The sequence below is a fragment of the Erpetoichthys calabaricus genome, chromosome 8, assembly GCF_900747795.2.
Source record: "Erpetoichthys calabaricus chromosome 8, fErpCal1.3, whole genome shotgun sequence".
Taxonomy (NCBI): Eukaryota; Metazoa; Chordata; class Cladistia; order Polypteriformes; family Polypteridae; genus Erpetoichthys; species Erpetoichthys calabaricus.
The window spans coordinates 150990742-151006172 of record NC_041401.2 but is presented as its reverse complement, the minus strand read 5'-3'; the positions used below and the strand labels follow the sequence as shown (position 1 = coordinate 151006172).

Here is a 15431-nt window from a genome sequence, read left to right as displayed (position 1 = left end):
GCTGGTTTAAATCAGTACGGTACTATGCTGAACATATTTACCTTGTGAGACAAGCCCGGACACCATCAGACAGACACCGGATCTTTATAAAATACACATTTATTTTATTTTCCATCATACACAGTCCCGCAAAGCACTCTGTGCTCCCAGCACTAATCACCTCTATCACAGGCCTTTCCTCTCTCCACGGGAGCTTAGTCCTGCTCCCACTCCCAACTCCAGCTCCCTGTTTGGAGGGAGGCATCCCCTTTTATTCTCACCCAGATGAGCTCCAGGTGCTCTGCCTGACGACACTTCTTGGTGTAGTGGAAGTGTCAGGAGAGCACCCGGAAGCACTCCGGGTGTCCTTGGAAGGATTGTCATGCATGTTCCCGGGTGTGGCGGAAGTAGACATTTCCTGGACTCTCTGAGGCTCGGGGCGCCCCCTGGAGGTGACCAGAGGCCCCAACAGCTTGAGCCTCCTTGCTCCTCGCCCGTGGTCTTCTCCAGCTCCAAGGTGGTTGCCCCCTCGTGGCCCGGAGGATGAATGTGCCACCTCCCGGTCCTTCCAGGCGTCCCAGCCGGGTCTGTTCCCCAGCCTCCTGCGACAACTTCTTCAAAGAGTTCTTTCTGGCTGAGAACACATCAGCTCAGGCTGTAACAAATATCTTAGAGCTGATTCAAACTGAGGAAAAACTGGAGACCCTAAAAGTTAAGTTAACCTTCATCTCAGAAGGATGTATCAAACTAGTCACAGCTCTTACAATTCTGGAGGGCACTCACTATCCGACTGCAGTCTCAGCATATAATATCATGGAGGATCTGGGCTCTTACCTGATAAATGGAACTGCAAAAACCTATAGCTTTGGTGCCAAAACTGATGAATTATTGAATCAGATGGGCATGCGACAGAGGAGAGAAGTGCTTGACCATATGCATGATGCATTCCAACTGGCCTTTGCTAAGTTTTCAAAACATTAGGATGTCCATCCTGCAAAGGAGGTTGTATAAGCTGGTCAGAGTGTTTGATCCCAGGTAGGCCCCAGCTAAACACAATGAAATATACACAGAACTGAAACTTCTGATAAACACTTCAGCAGAGCTAAGTGAAGAATGGACAGTTTATTTATATTGTGCTTCAACTGAGGGTCTCTCTTCTTCTGAGAAGTTGGGTGATTACTGGAAGGGTACAAGGCAACATTTTCCAATGGTTTCCAAGGGTGACAGAGATAGAATTGCCCCACATATACTTCACAGTCAGCTCAGTTGACTGTGAGAGGAGCTTTAGTAAATATAAGACTCTCCTCACAGATAAAACAGAGTCACTCAGTGAGCTAAACACCAAGCGCATCACAATCATGTACTTCAATGGGATATGTGTCAGGGATGGAAATAAACCAAATTAGCACAGCTCCGAGTTAAAACAAACTGTACTGATTAAGGGCATTAAAATATAATGACTGTTAGTTTGCTGAATTCTGATGTTTAAACGTAAGAATTACATTTTAATTTTTAGTTATATATATGTATTTTTTTTTAACTATGCCTTGAACTTTTATGTATTCATTAGTTTATGCCTTGAACTTCTAGCCATTATGTTTAGTTACAATAAGGTATACTTGTGCTAGTGTGCTGCTTCATTAAAAGGAATGTAACGTGCCATTTCATTATTGTTTGTTTTGTTGTAGCTGTTGCTACTTTCTTACATTAAAAAAAATGGTAAAACCACAAAAACCGAATCAAGGAAAAATAAAGCGATGAAAACCAAAAATCAGAAAAAAATAAAACAGAATTTGTGAAAAAATAATATGGATTCCATATTATTTTTTCACAAATTCTGTTAGATTTTTTTCCACAAGTTACACTTGAATAGAGCATTTAGTACCACATACAACGTACAGAGGGTTGGGTGGAGTGGTGGCTCTGAGGCTAAGGATCTGTGCTGGTATCCAGAAGGTTGCCGGTTCAAATCCCCGTCACTGCCAAAAGAGATCCTACTCTTCTGGGCCCTTGAGCAAGACTCTTAACCTGTAATTGCTCCAGGGGCACTGTACAATGGCTGACACCAAGGGGTATGTGAAAACTAACAAATTCCTAATACAAGAAAATAGTATAAGGTGAAATAAAGAACAAAAAAAAAAATTCATCTAATTAGGTTTGTCATTAGGCTAAGTGCACATGGCTAACTTTCCTTCATGCCAAAGAAAAGAATCATCAATGCAGAAATTTAAAGGAATATGGCCAGAAGAATACTTTTGTGTTCACTGAAAAGAAAAAGAAATTTGAATGTTCTACCATGAAACTGTTGCAGTAGTTAAAAATACAACACCAAAAGGATTTTGAAATGAAGCATGAGGCAAAGTTTTCAGGATACATTGGAGGCAGGAGGAGGAAAAAACTCAAACAACTAAAAAATCACTTTCAGTATAGGAATCCCTATTTAGAAGAAAATATCAAGTGTCACAACTCAGTGTTCTAAAATATCAAGATAGGAATCAGATCTTGCTTGCTTTGCTTTTGCCATTTTTGCAGTTTTGACAGTAGATTCTGCTTTGCTATTGCTTTTGGATAAACATGTGATGATGTGACATGCTCAAAGTTCAAGCCCTTGCTGAACTGCTTGTAGTGTCTAAAAGTTTGCACACTGCACAATTTCCTAACTAGATCTTTAGAGTTTTGTGCATAACTGGACAGTACACACATTCTCCGGCTCTACAAAAAACAGTCATCGTTATTGAAGTGTGATTAGTGAATTGTGTTCATAATTTTTGATCTCAGTCATGTGGAATTACTGCACGTTTTCCCCTGAATATTACACCATGCTGTACACTGAGCTCATCTGCATTAAAAAAACAGTCTCACCTCCTCCTTCACTTCTGATCTTTCCTTTGGCCATCCATGGAGTATGACCTGCATCAGTTTCTTTTTTCCACAGTCACCATGCTACAGATCCACTTGGTGCTTTTCTTTACCTGTGCAATGATTCCTCTCTCTTGTAGACTTCTCAGCTAAAATTTTAAAGGATTCATCAAGGAAACAGGAACTCGTCACTTTGGCAGATTTACTGGTGTAATATTAGAGTCCACTTCAGTCTGGTTTAATTCCCTCAAGACGACCATCTCCGTCAAAAGCATCAGCAAACTCACTCAGGCTATATTTCATGTCCCATGGTTGTCTTTCATTATTTGCTACAGTGACAATGTTATCTATGGCCATAATATCCTCTTACTGTATTCTCACTAGATCGATTGCCTGGACTGCTTTGTTACCTAGCAATGCTACAGAGTAACCCCTTCCACCACCATAAACTCTGTGCAATATCACTTTCTGTTTCTTGAGTTTCTTATTTTAAGTCTGCATTTGCCAATATGTTTGAGTGTGCTCTTAATATACATAACTAGAACCTGTTGTGTCCTCTCTATTAGTGAGTCTGGGATAAGCAGGTGGACTGGTATCATGTTGTAGCTGGCTCCACAGTCCAGTTGGAATTTTACTAGCCTATTTTCTATAACCATTGTCACAGAATATTGATTTCCTTGTTCATTGTCACCCTAATGTTGTGAACTGAAGCTGAGTATCTTGTGAAATTGTTCTTACTAAGTTTCTGTCACACTCTTAACTTCTCCTTTTATAAAAGTCCTTGGTCTTACATGCAGTTACAAAATGATACAATTTGCCACATTTTTGTCTTGTTTTCTATATGCTGAGAAGGTTTCTTTTTTCCATTGTTGTTGTTTTCCCATATAATTTACAATTTTTAATCCAGGTCTTATGAGCTTTCTTAACTGTATTCACTTCTTCAAACTACTGTCCTTTTATTGTCTTAATATTCTCTTTTGTTAGTTTTTCCCGTGCCAAATTTTTGTCTATTAAAAGGCATTCTGTTCATTGTGAGCTCTGAATGCCACATACTATTCTGTCTTTTAGTGAGTCTTTCATTGTTCCAGATTTGCTTACACTCTCAAATCTGTGACATACTTGTCAATAATTCCCTCTACTTTTAGGTTCTGAAGAAAAATTCGTCTCTAAACAGTTTAATTCTGTTTCAAATTGCAATATTTGTTAAAGGCAGTTAATGGCACGCTAATAATCAGATCTCTTGATGGCACTTCAGCAGTCAGTGTCACAAAGTTCTCTAATTCCCATATCAGATATTTGAAAACTTTTACCTGTTTCATTTGCTTCATTTAATGAGATGTTTTTTGATGTTTTGTGCTTGACGGAAACCTGGCAACAGCCTAACGATTATTTTGGACTAAATATGGCTGACCCACCTCACTTATCTCAAAAAGCCACTTACTACTGGCTGTGGGGGTGATGTTGCAGTTATATATTCTTCAAAGTTTAGAATCAAGCCAGTTTCTGCTCACAATGTTTCCTAATTTAAGTATCTGGCATTACTGCTGTCTGGTGCAAGAGCTCTGTTGATGTTATTTATCGTCCTCCAAAACAGTCACCTGTCTTCTTGGCAGAGCTCACAGAGTTGCTCCCTTCTCTGTGTTCTTTGTATGTTGCTGTGTTATTGATTGGTGATTTTAACTTACATGTAGACTCTGTAAATTCTTTACATGTGGCACACACACTTGACCTTGTGTGTACCTTTGGTATTACTCCTGCAAATTTGTATGGAATTGATTTATTTATCTCTGATCATAAGGCTGTTTTGTTTGATATGCTTACCCTTGGTCAGTCATATGGGCAACAATCACCTCGTAATATCACCTTCAGAACACGAAAAACTCAGTTCCACTGCTCTTGTAGGTAGCAGTGTCCTCCTCTGGCTAGTGTTTCTTTATCACTTGCTACCTTTGTTCATCATTATGACTATATACTTTCAAATAGCCTGGATCATCTTGTTCCACTTAAAACTCATAGTGTGACATTTAAGTACTCTGCTCCTTGGTTTTCTTATGAGCTGTGTCACATAAAAGCTTGTGGGAGAAGGCCTGAACGCCTTAGTAGAAAAAAAAGTTTAGTTGCCTATGCAACTGCCTATGAGGAACATGTTGCCCACTACAAGCAGGCACTACAGAGAGCTAAGACTGCTTACTATACTAATAGCATTTATGTGGTCAGCATAATACCCAAATGTTTTTTGCTACTGTGGATAAGCTACTTAAGCCTGCAAATCTTCCATTGGTTGTCACTTCTGACCTTTGTAAGAAATTTCTGGCCTTATTAATAACAAGATTGATCTTATTTATTCTGAATTTCAAAAAGGTCAATTTGTTCAGTCAAATCTGTGTCCATCACCTATCTTATCTAGCAGCTGTTTATCTAACTTCCCATTGCTGGATGATCCTGTAGTCCATAAGCTTGTCTTGAATGCCAGGCCAACTACCTGTATATTCTTGATCCCATGCCTTCTTTTTTAGTTAAGGCTGCTTTGCCTTTTCTTCTTACTTTTATCACCAGTATCATCAACACATTTCTTTATACAGGCTTAGTCCCTTCCATCCTAAAGATGGCTGTTGTCACACCTGTCCTCAAAAAAACTGGACCTGACCCTGAGGATTTTAATAACTATAGACCTATTTCAAACCTTCCTTTTCTTAGTAAAATCCTAGAACATGCTAACATGCTCTAATGACCTGTTTGAGGAATTCCAGTCTGGTTTTAGGGCCAATCACAGTATGGAGACAGCACTTGTCAGGGTGATTAATGATGTCCTAATCGCAGCAGATCATGGTCTTTCAACACTAATGATCTTTTTAGACCTCACTGCTGCTTTTGATACATTCCATCATAACATTCTTTTGTTTAGACCTGAGAATGAGTTATATATTGCTGGAAAAGCTCTTGTATGGCTTAAATCATACCTTTAGGACCATTAGCAATTTGTTGCTGTCGGCACATTTTACTTCCTCCAGGGTGTGCCTCAGGGATCAGTTCTTAGCCCTCTGCTTTTTATCATTTATATGCTTCCTCTTGGTGCCATTATTAGATGGCACAGTCTGCGGTTCCACTGTTATGATGATGATACACAGATTTATTTACATACAGGGTGTATGCAAACATTACCTCCTCCTGAACTGGTTACCTGTTTGGCTGACATCAAACACTGGTTGTCTGAAAGCTTTCTTAGACTAAATATTCATAAAACTAAGGCTTTAATTGTTGCATCTCCAGGCACTGTAAAGAAAATAGACAATTCCACAGTAAAAATCCCTGGCTTAATTACATCCTTGTCTGCACAGATTAAAAATCTTGGTGTTATTCTTGATCCTGTATTCTCCTTTGATTCTTATAATAATAATATTACCAAGGTTGCCTTTTTTCATGCTTTTGTCACCTCGCGACTTGACTATGGCAAGGCAGTGCTGTTTAGAATCCCTGCTCAGAGTCTAAACAAATTACAATATGTACAAAAGTCAGCAGCAAGAGTGGTTACCCACTTAAAACCTTGGGAGCATATTACTCCTTCACTTTTAAAATTGCATTGGCTACTTTTTCCCTTTCGTATTCAATATAAAGTTCTCCTTTTAGTTTTTAAGGCTCTTCATGGTCCAGCCCCATCTTACTTATCTTCTTTAATTTGTCTATATACTCAACACGTTCATTTAGTTTTTCTGACTCCTTTCTATTAACTATTCCATTATGCAGACTGCGCAACAGTGTAACAGGGTCATGGCTATGGAATGCCCTACCTTTGAAGATCCATGCATGTACCTAATTTTATGTTTTTAATATTGCCTTATTAATTTTGTTTGTATATTGGACTGTTTGATTTTATGTGTATTTTTGTACAGCAGCATTGGGAACCTTGAAAGATGCTTTTAAATAAAATGTATCATTATTATTATTAGATTATTATTCACGTGTACAGTGAAAATTTGCCTTTCCATAGCTCCCATGCTATTGGTTTGGTTTTCTTTGTCATCGCCATTAGTTTCACTTAAATTCAATATTGTAATCACAGCTGCCACCATGTTTTACAGTGTTCTCTGTATTCAGTTTCTAAAAATAATTGTACCAAATAACACAAATCCAGCGTCTTAGTTGTTTCCAACTATTGTGGTGTTGTGAGGTTTTTCTTTCTGTTGAACCCTTGGTTAATTAATTTTTTTCACAGTTTTTGTAATTGTTGTACTATTTAACTGAATGCATATTTTCACATTCTGTGTGATTGTTTGCACTATTTAACTGGGTGGGGATTGGGGAAAAAGACTGAGGCAAAGTGGAGTATGGAAGGTCGCCAGAGCTAGTTTGAGAAAATAACCAGTCATACAGTACAATGCTGCGAAAGAGGGCGGAATGGCTGCAGGAGAACTAACAACCTGAGCCCAGCTTCTGAAGATTTTGTTTTCATTGCAGACGAAGAGTTATAATCACCACTGTTTTTTTGGTGGGGAACAAGACACTGCCACAATAAAGCTAAGTATCATTGAACCTGGGTGCTGAGCTGCTGACTGAGGCAAATCGGCACCCACTTAATTCAAAGCCGACATTCCACAGTGGACTGCAGGAGCATCAAAGTCTGGAGCAGAAGTTGTTAGCCACAACTAATGAAATTTTTTATTGCTATCAACCTAGAAAACAGTAGCTACAGGTTCATATACTTACAGTAATTTAATATACAAACCGTTCTTCACCTGGTCCATGTTCTAATTTTAGCATTTGTCACTAATTTACTAAATTTACAAGGAGTATAAGACCTTCATAAAGAAATCATTTTTGGGTTATTAACTTATGTTTCTGTAATTGCATGCCGTAAAATAGATGGATAGATGGATAGATGGATGGATAAAATAATATGGATTGCATTTGTTAACAATAAGTTATTTAATGTAAAGTATTAACTTTTACCTAGAAACACCTGAATAATTCACATAAATGATGCAACTTAATTGTTCTTATTCAAAATTGGTCAATCGGTTAAATTCTGTTTTGTCAGATTGCACATATTAACACACAATCCAATCAAACTCAGTCAGTTTAGGTGGAAACAGCCCCAATCTAGCAATACTCACGTATCATTGGTTTAGATATATATGCACTGCCTAGCCCCTATCCTTTCTTTTACAAAGATAACTGAAGTGGCAAGTAATACTGTATATGAATATATATTTTCTCACAAGGGCATGTGTTTGCTTTCTACAAAAAGGGCAATTGCCCATCCTGTCCCCCTGCTGTGCACACCAGTGCCTCCATGTTCTTGTAGGAGTGCACCGCCTATACATCTACTCCCTGAATAGTGACCGGGCTTAGAGGCTGTTTGGTGTGGCGAAAGTCAATAACCAGTTCTTTAGTTTTGTTGATCTTAAGTTGCAGACAATTCTTTCTGCATCAAGAATGAAGCAACTCAGGCCCCTTCTTCATGCAAGATGTAATACAGAAACTGGAATTCTGTGTTTATTTAGACACTAGAATAGATACAGCATTGGAAAACCTTTAAGTGAGGCATCTTAGATGTAAAAAATTAATAGACCTCTCCAGGCTTTTATTCATTTAGCAAGAGAGGACAACAATGTATAGTCAAGATCTTTTGATAACTGTCCAACAAAGTCTTTTGAATCTTTAATCTTTTTAGTTAGCCAATGAACTATAGACCACGTCCATAATGGCTAACACGGTACAACATCATAGTACTGCACCAAGAACCAAAGTTCTCCACCGGACTCCTGTCTCATGCCCCTTATCAATACACCCCATAAGTGCACAATCATCTGAGAATTTCTGCAAGCGACATGACCTGGTGTTACATTGATAGTCTGAGATGCATATAGTGAAGAGAAAAGGAGACAATCTGTGTGCTAGTCTGCAGATTGCTATGTCCAGCTTTACCTCAGATATTGGTCACTTAGCTGCTGAGAAGCAAGCACACAAATCTCACTAACGATGTTGTGATGGATCAAGCGCTATGGCCCTTAAAAGGGAGTTGAATTTTATTACTGGCCCTAGGGGTAAAAAATTTCCTGACCAGTGGTGTAGATGCTTCAATACTTCCACCTTTGCCTGAATGCCACTTTCTACTGCTTTTTCGCTGAGCATTACTTCCTGACATGAATTCAGAATTTTTGTGAACTTTAGTTGTAAATGGCTTGTCAATTCATTGTTCTTAACCTATAATATTTTAATTTTTAAAATATCAAGCAGAGAGGAAATAATAGGAATGATGATGCACTGCTACAGAGGTGTGTCATTTGACTTCAAGCAAGGAGGATAAACTCTGCAGAAAAATAGAACACTCATGGACATGAAGTTTGAATATGTTCCGCTTTTACACAATTGTTGGGTACTGCTGTATAATATTAGGCCAAAGTTCCACACATTAAATACAATAACTTACTGTGACATAAACAGAATTTCCAATGAGGATGAATGTAATGTGCCTTACACAAAACACATCTTAACAACTCTCTATTTATGAATCTTTCTGAACTGTAATAATATATTATGCTGGTGGTTTTGAAGGGACAATTGCTGAAACTGCTGAGAAGTGACAGAAATATTTAGATAAAAACTGAATTAATCCTTTATTGTAATGTTCTTCCTTGTATCCTTGCACTTCTGGTAGCCACATCTGCTATCCTTCCAATATTTAAAATGTTCCTGTCTCACTAACACTCACTTTCTGTTAATGAAGTCATTTGTCTAAACCAGGGGTAGGCAACGTCGGTCCTGGAGTGCCACAGTATGTGCAGGTTTTTGTTCCAACCCAGTTCCTTAACGAGAACTCAATTATTGCTGATTAAGCACATATTGCTTAAGTGACATTTTAATGCTTCATTTTAGTGGTCTCGCTTGTTAAGGTTCTCCAACCTTAATTGCTTATTTCAATCTTAAACTGCTGCATTCAGTGTTTTAATTGCTCCTTATTAGCAATAAGATGTAAAACAGGGGTAGGCAATGTCGGTCCTGGTGAGCCGCAGTGGCTACAGGTTTTCATTCAACCCAATTGCTTAATTAGAAACCAATCATTGCCAATCTCAGACCTTATTTAATTTTATGGCTTGTTAGTTTGTGCAATGTAAGGCTTTTATATCGTAGATTTTTTTCCTTTCCAAGGATATCATCCAAATGATTTGAAGCCTAAAACAGATCATTTTCAGTCTGTCACATTTTTCTATTAAGTGTTTTATTAAATCAAACCGTGCATGATGAACACACACAGATGTAATTGGAAAAAAGCTAGCTGGAGAACTGCTGGCTGCTTTGTCTTTTACATCTTATTGCTAATAAGGAGTTCTTGTCACTTAAGCAATATGTGCTTCATCAGCAATAATTGAGTTCTCGTTAAGGAACTGGGCTGGAACAAAAACCTGCACATACTGTGGCACTCCAGGACCGACGTTGCCTACCCCTGGGCTAAACTGCCTACCAGGGTCTTTAGAATGGTGACTGTTATCTAATGTTGCAGTTGTGGGAAAAGATGGAACTATGGTTCATCTTCTGGGTCACTGGTTTTATGTTATGGAAGAATAAAGCTATTTATTTATACTTTCACTGTCATGCTCAGTGCCATCTTGTGTTCATTTAAGAAAGTTCTGAGAAAGGCATCATGATGACAAGACTCATGACACATTGCTGTAAACTATATGTAAGGGCCTTTAATTGTTCATTTTTTTCTTCATTACACTATATCTAAATTTCACCTTGGAACAAGTAAAGTTCTATCTATCTATCATCAATGTTAGTTGTTTATACCTTGAAAGTGTCCATTGTTTCATATTTATCAAAGAAATTACACACAGATAAGCCCCATTTAAACCACCTGCCTAATACTGAGTAGGTCTCCCTTGTGCCACCAATGCAGCTCTGACTTGTTGAGGCATGGACTACACAAGACATGTGAAGATGTCCTGCAGTGTCTGGCAACAAGACATTAGAAGAAGATCCTTTAGGTTCTGCAAGTTATGAGGTGAGGCCTCCATGGATTGGATTTGTTTTTCTAGTGCATCCCGCAAATTCTCTATCGGATTGAGATTTGGGGAATTTGGAGGCCAAGTCAACACACTTTTTGTCACGTTCCTCAAATCATTCCTGTTTTTGCATCATGGCAGTGCACATTATCCTGCTGAAAGAGGCCACTGATGTTAAGGGATACTGTTGCCATAAAGGGGTGTATGTGGTCTGCAACAATCTTTAGGTAGGTGTTATGTGTCAAAGTACCATGCATAGGAATGCCAGGACCCAAAATTTCCTAGCAGAACATTACCCAGAGTCCATACTGCCTCTGCTGGCTTGTCTTCCTCAGGTAAACATCTCAAACTCACCCAGCCATCCACATCATCTAAAAGAAAATGTTACTCATCAGACCAGGTCACCTTCTTCCACTGCTTGATTTATGACCATTGTAGGTGCTTTCGTTGGTGGACTCGGGTCACAGACCAGTTTGTGCCTATGCAGCCTCATACGCAGCAAGCTGCAATGCATTCTGTGTTGTGACACCTTCCTCTCAAGGTCAGCATTACATTTTTGAGCAATTTGTGCTACAGTAGCTCTTCTATGAGATTGGATCAGACAGGCAGTCCTTCACTCCCCACACACACCATTGACCCCTGTCACCATGTCACTGGTTCACCGGTTGTTCTTCATTGGACCACTGTTGGTAGGTACTAACTTCTGCATGCTGGAAACACAGCTACAAGACCTGATGTTTTGGAGATGCTCTGGGCCAATAAAAAATAATTAAATCTTGAACGTGTTTAGAGGTTTCTTCAGTCTCTTTGTTGCATAGGTAGAGTCATTTATGAGGTCATCATACAACAGCTTCTGTGTAAGGTCTGAGCTAATGATGTTGACAGTGAAGCTGCGTATATATTCTTCTGCCATGGATAACCTCGAGTATGTCTGGATGAGTTTAAGTTTTGAAAAATTTGCTCAGCAGATGCACCTGCAACTGGGGACATTGCTGCAATCCAGAGGGCAATCCATAGATATGGACTTTAAAAGTATTTAATGGCAATGATACATCAATGGATTTGTTTACTTTATAAAGCTTAATTAATAATAATAATAATTAAAAAATAATAATAATGGCCCAGGGTTACTCAATATAGCCAACAGTATCACTTGTGACATGTGATACAACAACAAAAACAACAATTCTGATACTGCTGCTGCTACTACTAATAATATAAAATAACTAGCAAAATACCCGCACTTCGCAGCGGAGAAGTAGTGTGTTAAAGAGGTTATGAAAAAAAAAAGGAAACATTTTACAAATAACGTAACATGATTGTCAATGTAATTGTGTTGTCATTGTTATAACTGTTGCTGTCTTTTATATATATATATATATTATATATATAATATACACACACACATAAACATTTATATACATATACATATATATACATATCTACATATACACATCTACATATATATACACACATACATAAACACACACATAAGACTTACTGAGTGAAACGGGCTTTCATTGACAATCATGTTAACGTTATTTTTAAAATGTTTCCTTTTTTTTTCATAACCTCTTTAACACACTACTTCTCCGCTGCGAAGGGCGGGTATTTTGCTAGTATATATATATATATATATATATATATATATATATATATATATATATATATACATATACACACATACATGCAGTTTTAATAACACAGAAATCAATATAAACATTAACATCATTATCATATGAGAATATGAAGTAATATATAAGAAGCACATTTCATATAAATATAAATTATTAAACAGTAAAATCTTCTTCTGTAATTTTCTACCGTGGCAATTTGTGTGTCTGTCCAGGATTTTAAATGACCTGTAGCTCGCAAACCGTTGCACCTATACACTTGAAATGTGGTACACATATAGTACGTCACGTCTACTATCCGCTTTATGGGTGATGATTGTTTTAGTCTTTTTATCTTTATTTTATTTTATTGTAGAATCAACTCCTATCTGCGCACAGCAGGGCAGCCGTGGGCGGATGCGTATGGTGTATTCAGTCGATGTTATCGTGCATTGCGCTGTCAGTGGTATTTTGATAAAAGAATTTGAACAACATATAAGAAGCGTATAAATTATTAAACAGTAAAACATTAACATTTAAGAAGTAAAGTTACATTAAGTACTACTGCTGTGCCTTCGGGTATACCTCATTTTTTGTTTGCCCATTACATGCTTAAATGTATACATTTTTTGGTGCACCTACCCGAGAACACGCGACATATAACCGAGTGTGGGAGAAGCATGGATTTTAAACACGCGTTGAGTTGATCTGCTGGTCTCCCTCGTGAAATAAGTGGTAATGTTTGACTAAAATCTACAGCGAGTAAAACGACATTACCTCCTATTTTTTTTTTTACGATCTCTGAGATCTTGCTTTTTTCGGTTCAAGGCTTCATAAGCTCTTTTATGTTGTATGGTGTACTTATCCCAAACCATCATCTTTGAATGTTGCAAGACTTTCGCCTTGTATGTAGATCGGGGTAATTACATTCATTGCATTCCTAGTCTGAATCACAATGTGATTGTATGGGTGGTTACCTGGCACTGTAGGGTTGCCACCCGTCCTTTAAAATACGGAATCGTGCCGCGTTTGAGAATGAAATTGCGCGTCCCGTTTTGAATCAATACTGGACGGGATTTATCCCGTATTTTTTTATCATTTTTTTTTTTAAAGCAGCGTCTCATGCAAATCATCCCACACGCATTTTATGAAGATGCCTCCTTTCCTACTTTTGATTGGGTAATACTTGATGTCATCGTTAGTTTGATTGGTGTTTTTAACTGTCCAGTGAGGAGGGCGTGTCTTTTAAGTACAGTCTGCAAAGTGTTGGCACTGAGATGTGGCGTCAGCGCCATACTTGAAGCCCCTAACGTTGCGGTCAGCAAGTCGGCTAACATCCGCCATGTGCCGTCTTTCAGTTGCGAGAAGCAGATCATAGAATGGTTGAAACTGTTGCCCCTAACGTTGCGCCACGGCGTGTGGTTTGTTTATACCTCGTGTGTTGTCATTAAAGTTTTATCTCGCGAATATGTTATTGCAATCCGCAGCGGGAGCGTTTCTATAAACTTAATTTAAACTTACGTTTTACACCGTGCTTTCTTTCCCTTATGAACATGCTTGTATGCTTAACTCGCTCCGTTCTCAATTGTTTAATTAATTTTTTGCTGTTAGCTGTTCGCGGCTCTTCCTCCATTTCCCCCTACTTCGTTCTTTTATCTCGCGAATATGTTATTGCAATCCTTAACGGGAGCGTTTCAATAAACTGATTGAAAATAGTTTTGCATTTACCTTTTTAGTAAAAGGCGAGCTTTTAAGCCTGAGAAATCAGCCCGTAAATGCACACGTTTAATTGCACATGTGTTAATATGTATGGTTACACAGTATTAAAAGACAGTGAACAACGTCAGTTACCTTTGTTCCCGCGTTTGATAAAAGGTGAGCTTTTAAGCCTGAGAAATCACCCCGTAAATGCACACGTTTAATTGCACATGTGTTAATATGTATGCTTACACAGTATTAAAAGACAGTCAAAAATTAACGTCATTTACCTTCGTTCCCGCGTGTGACTCGTGCTGTAAATCTCTTCCTTGTTTTTAGTTCACGTGATTACGTAGGAGGCGTGATGACGCGATACGTGACTCCGCCTCCTCCATTACAGTGTATGGACAAAAAATATGTTCCAGTTATGACCATTACGCTTTGAATTTCGAAATGAAACCTGCCTAACTTTTGTAAGTAAGCTGTAAGGAATGAGCCTGCCAAATTTCAGCCTTCCACCTACACGGGAAGTTGGAGAATTAGTGATGAGTGAGTCAGTGAGGGCTTTGCCTTTTATTATTATAGATAAAATAAAAAAAAACATCTTATACTACTAGTGATTGTGCTTAACAAACAACGCAGTAAATTTAAGGTCAAAAAGAAGCTGAAAATGTAGATGTTTGTAAAAAAATAAATGTTAATCTATCACCTACATTTATGAATTTATCTAAATTCATTTTGTTCTTCCAATGACAATTGATAGCAAGAAGGCATTAACTAAATCAGTAATGTTAGCTACCAGTAAATTTAACCAACAATCAAAATTAATCAGAGTTAATTGCTTCTTTTGTATGTCTGAGTTGCTTGCCTGGAACTTTTCCACAAATTGGGAAATACCTAAATAGTGTGCCATGTGGCCTGTGTGTTTGTGAAATTTATAAATGTTTCCTCAAAGCAACGCTTAGAGCACTTGCATATGTTGACTAACGTCAAAAGCCTTTAACATCATGTAGAGGTCCCGAGGTATATATGGTGGTAATATATAATCCTCAACCATGTCAGTGTAGGTATTGTAACATATCTGTTAACTACACATATGAAAACTATTACACATAATGCTACTCCTTTAGTCCAGTAAACTGCTAGATTTAGCGTAGTGACAATTGATGTAACATTAGCAAATCTACTAGAAGTTGATTAATTTTAGATTTCTAAACACACCTGCAATTGCATCATGAGCTGCTTGTTCATGTGCAAGTTTTTTTTTTTTAATTTTCTG

At 38.0% G+C, this 15431-nt stretch overlaps 2 protein-coding genes across 3 annotated transcripts in view; both read left to right on the top strand.

Annotated features, from left to right (window-relative positions):
* Window positions 1–15431, top strand: part of LOC114656170 (anterior gradient protein 3-like) — a 270125-nt gene that overhangs the window by 27235 nt on the left and 227459 nt on the right. The gene's annotated exons all lie outside the window — the stretch shown is intronic.
* Window positions 1–15431, top strand: part of LOC114643119 (tumor necrosis factor receptor superfamily member 14-like) — a 203729-nt gene that overhangs the window by 57652 nt on the left and 130646 nt on the right. The window lies entirely within an intron of this gene.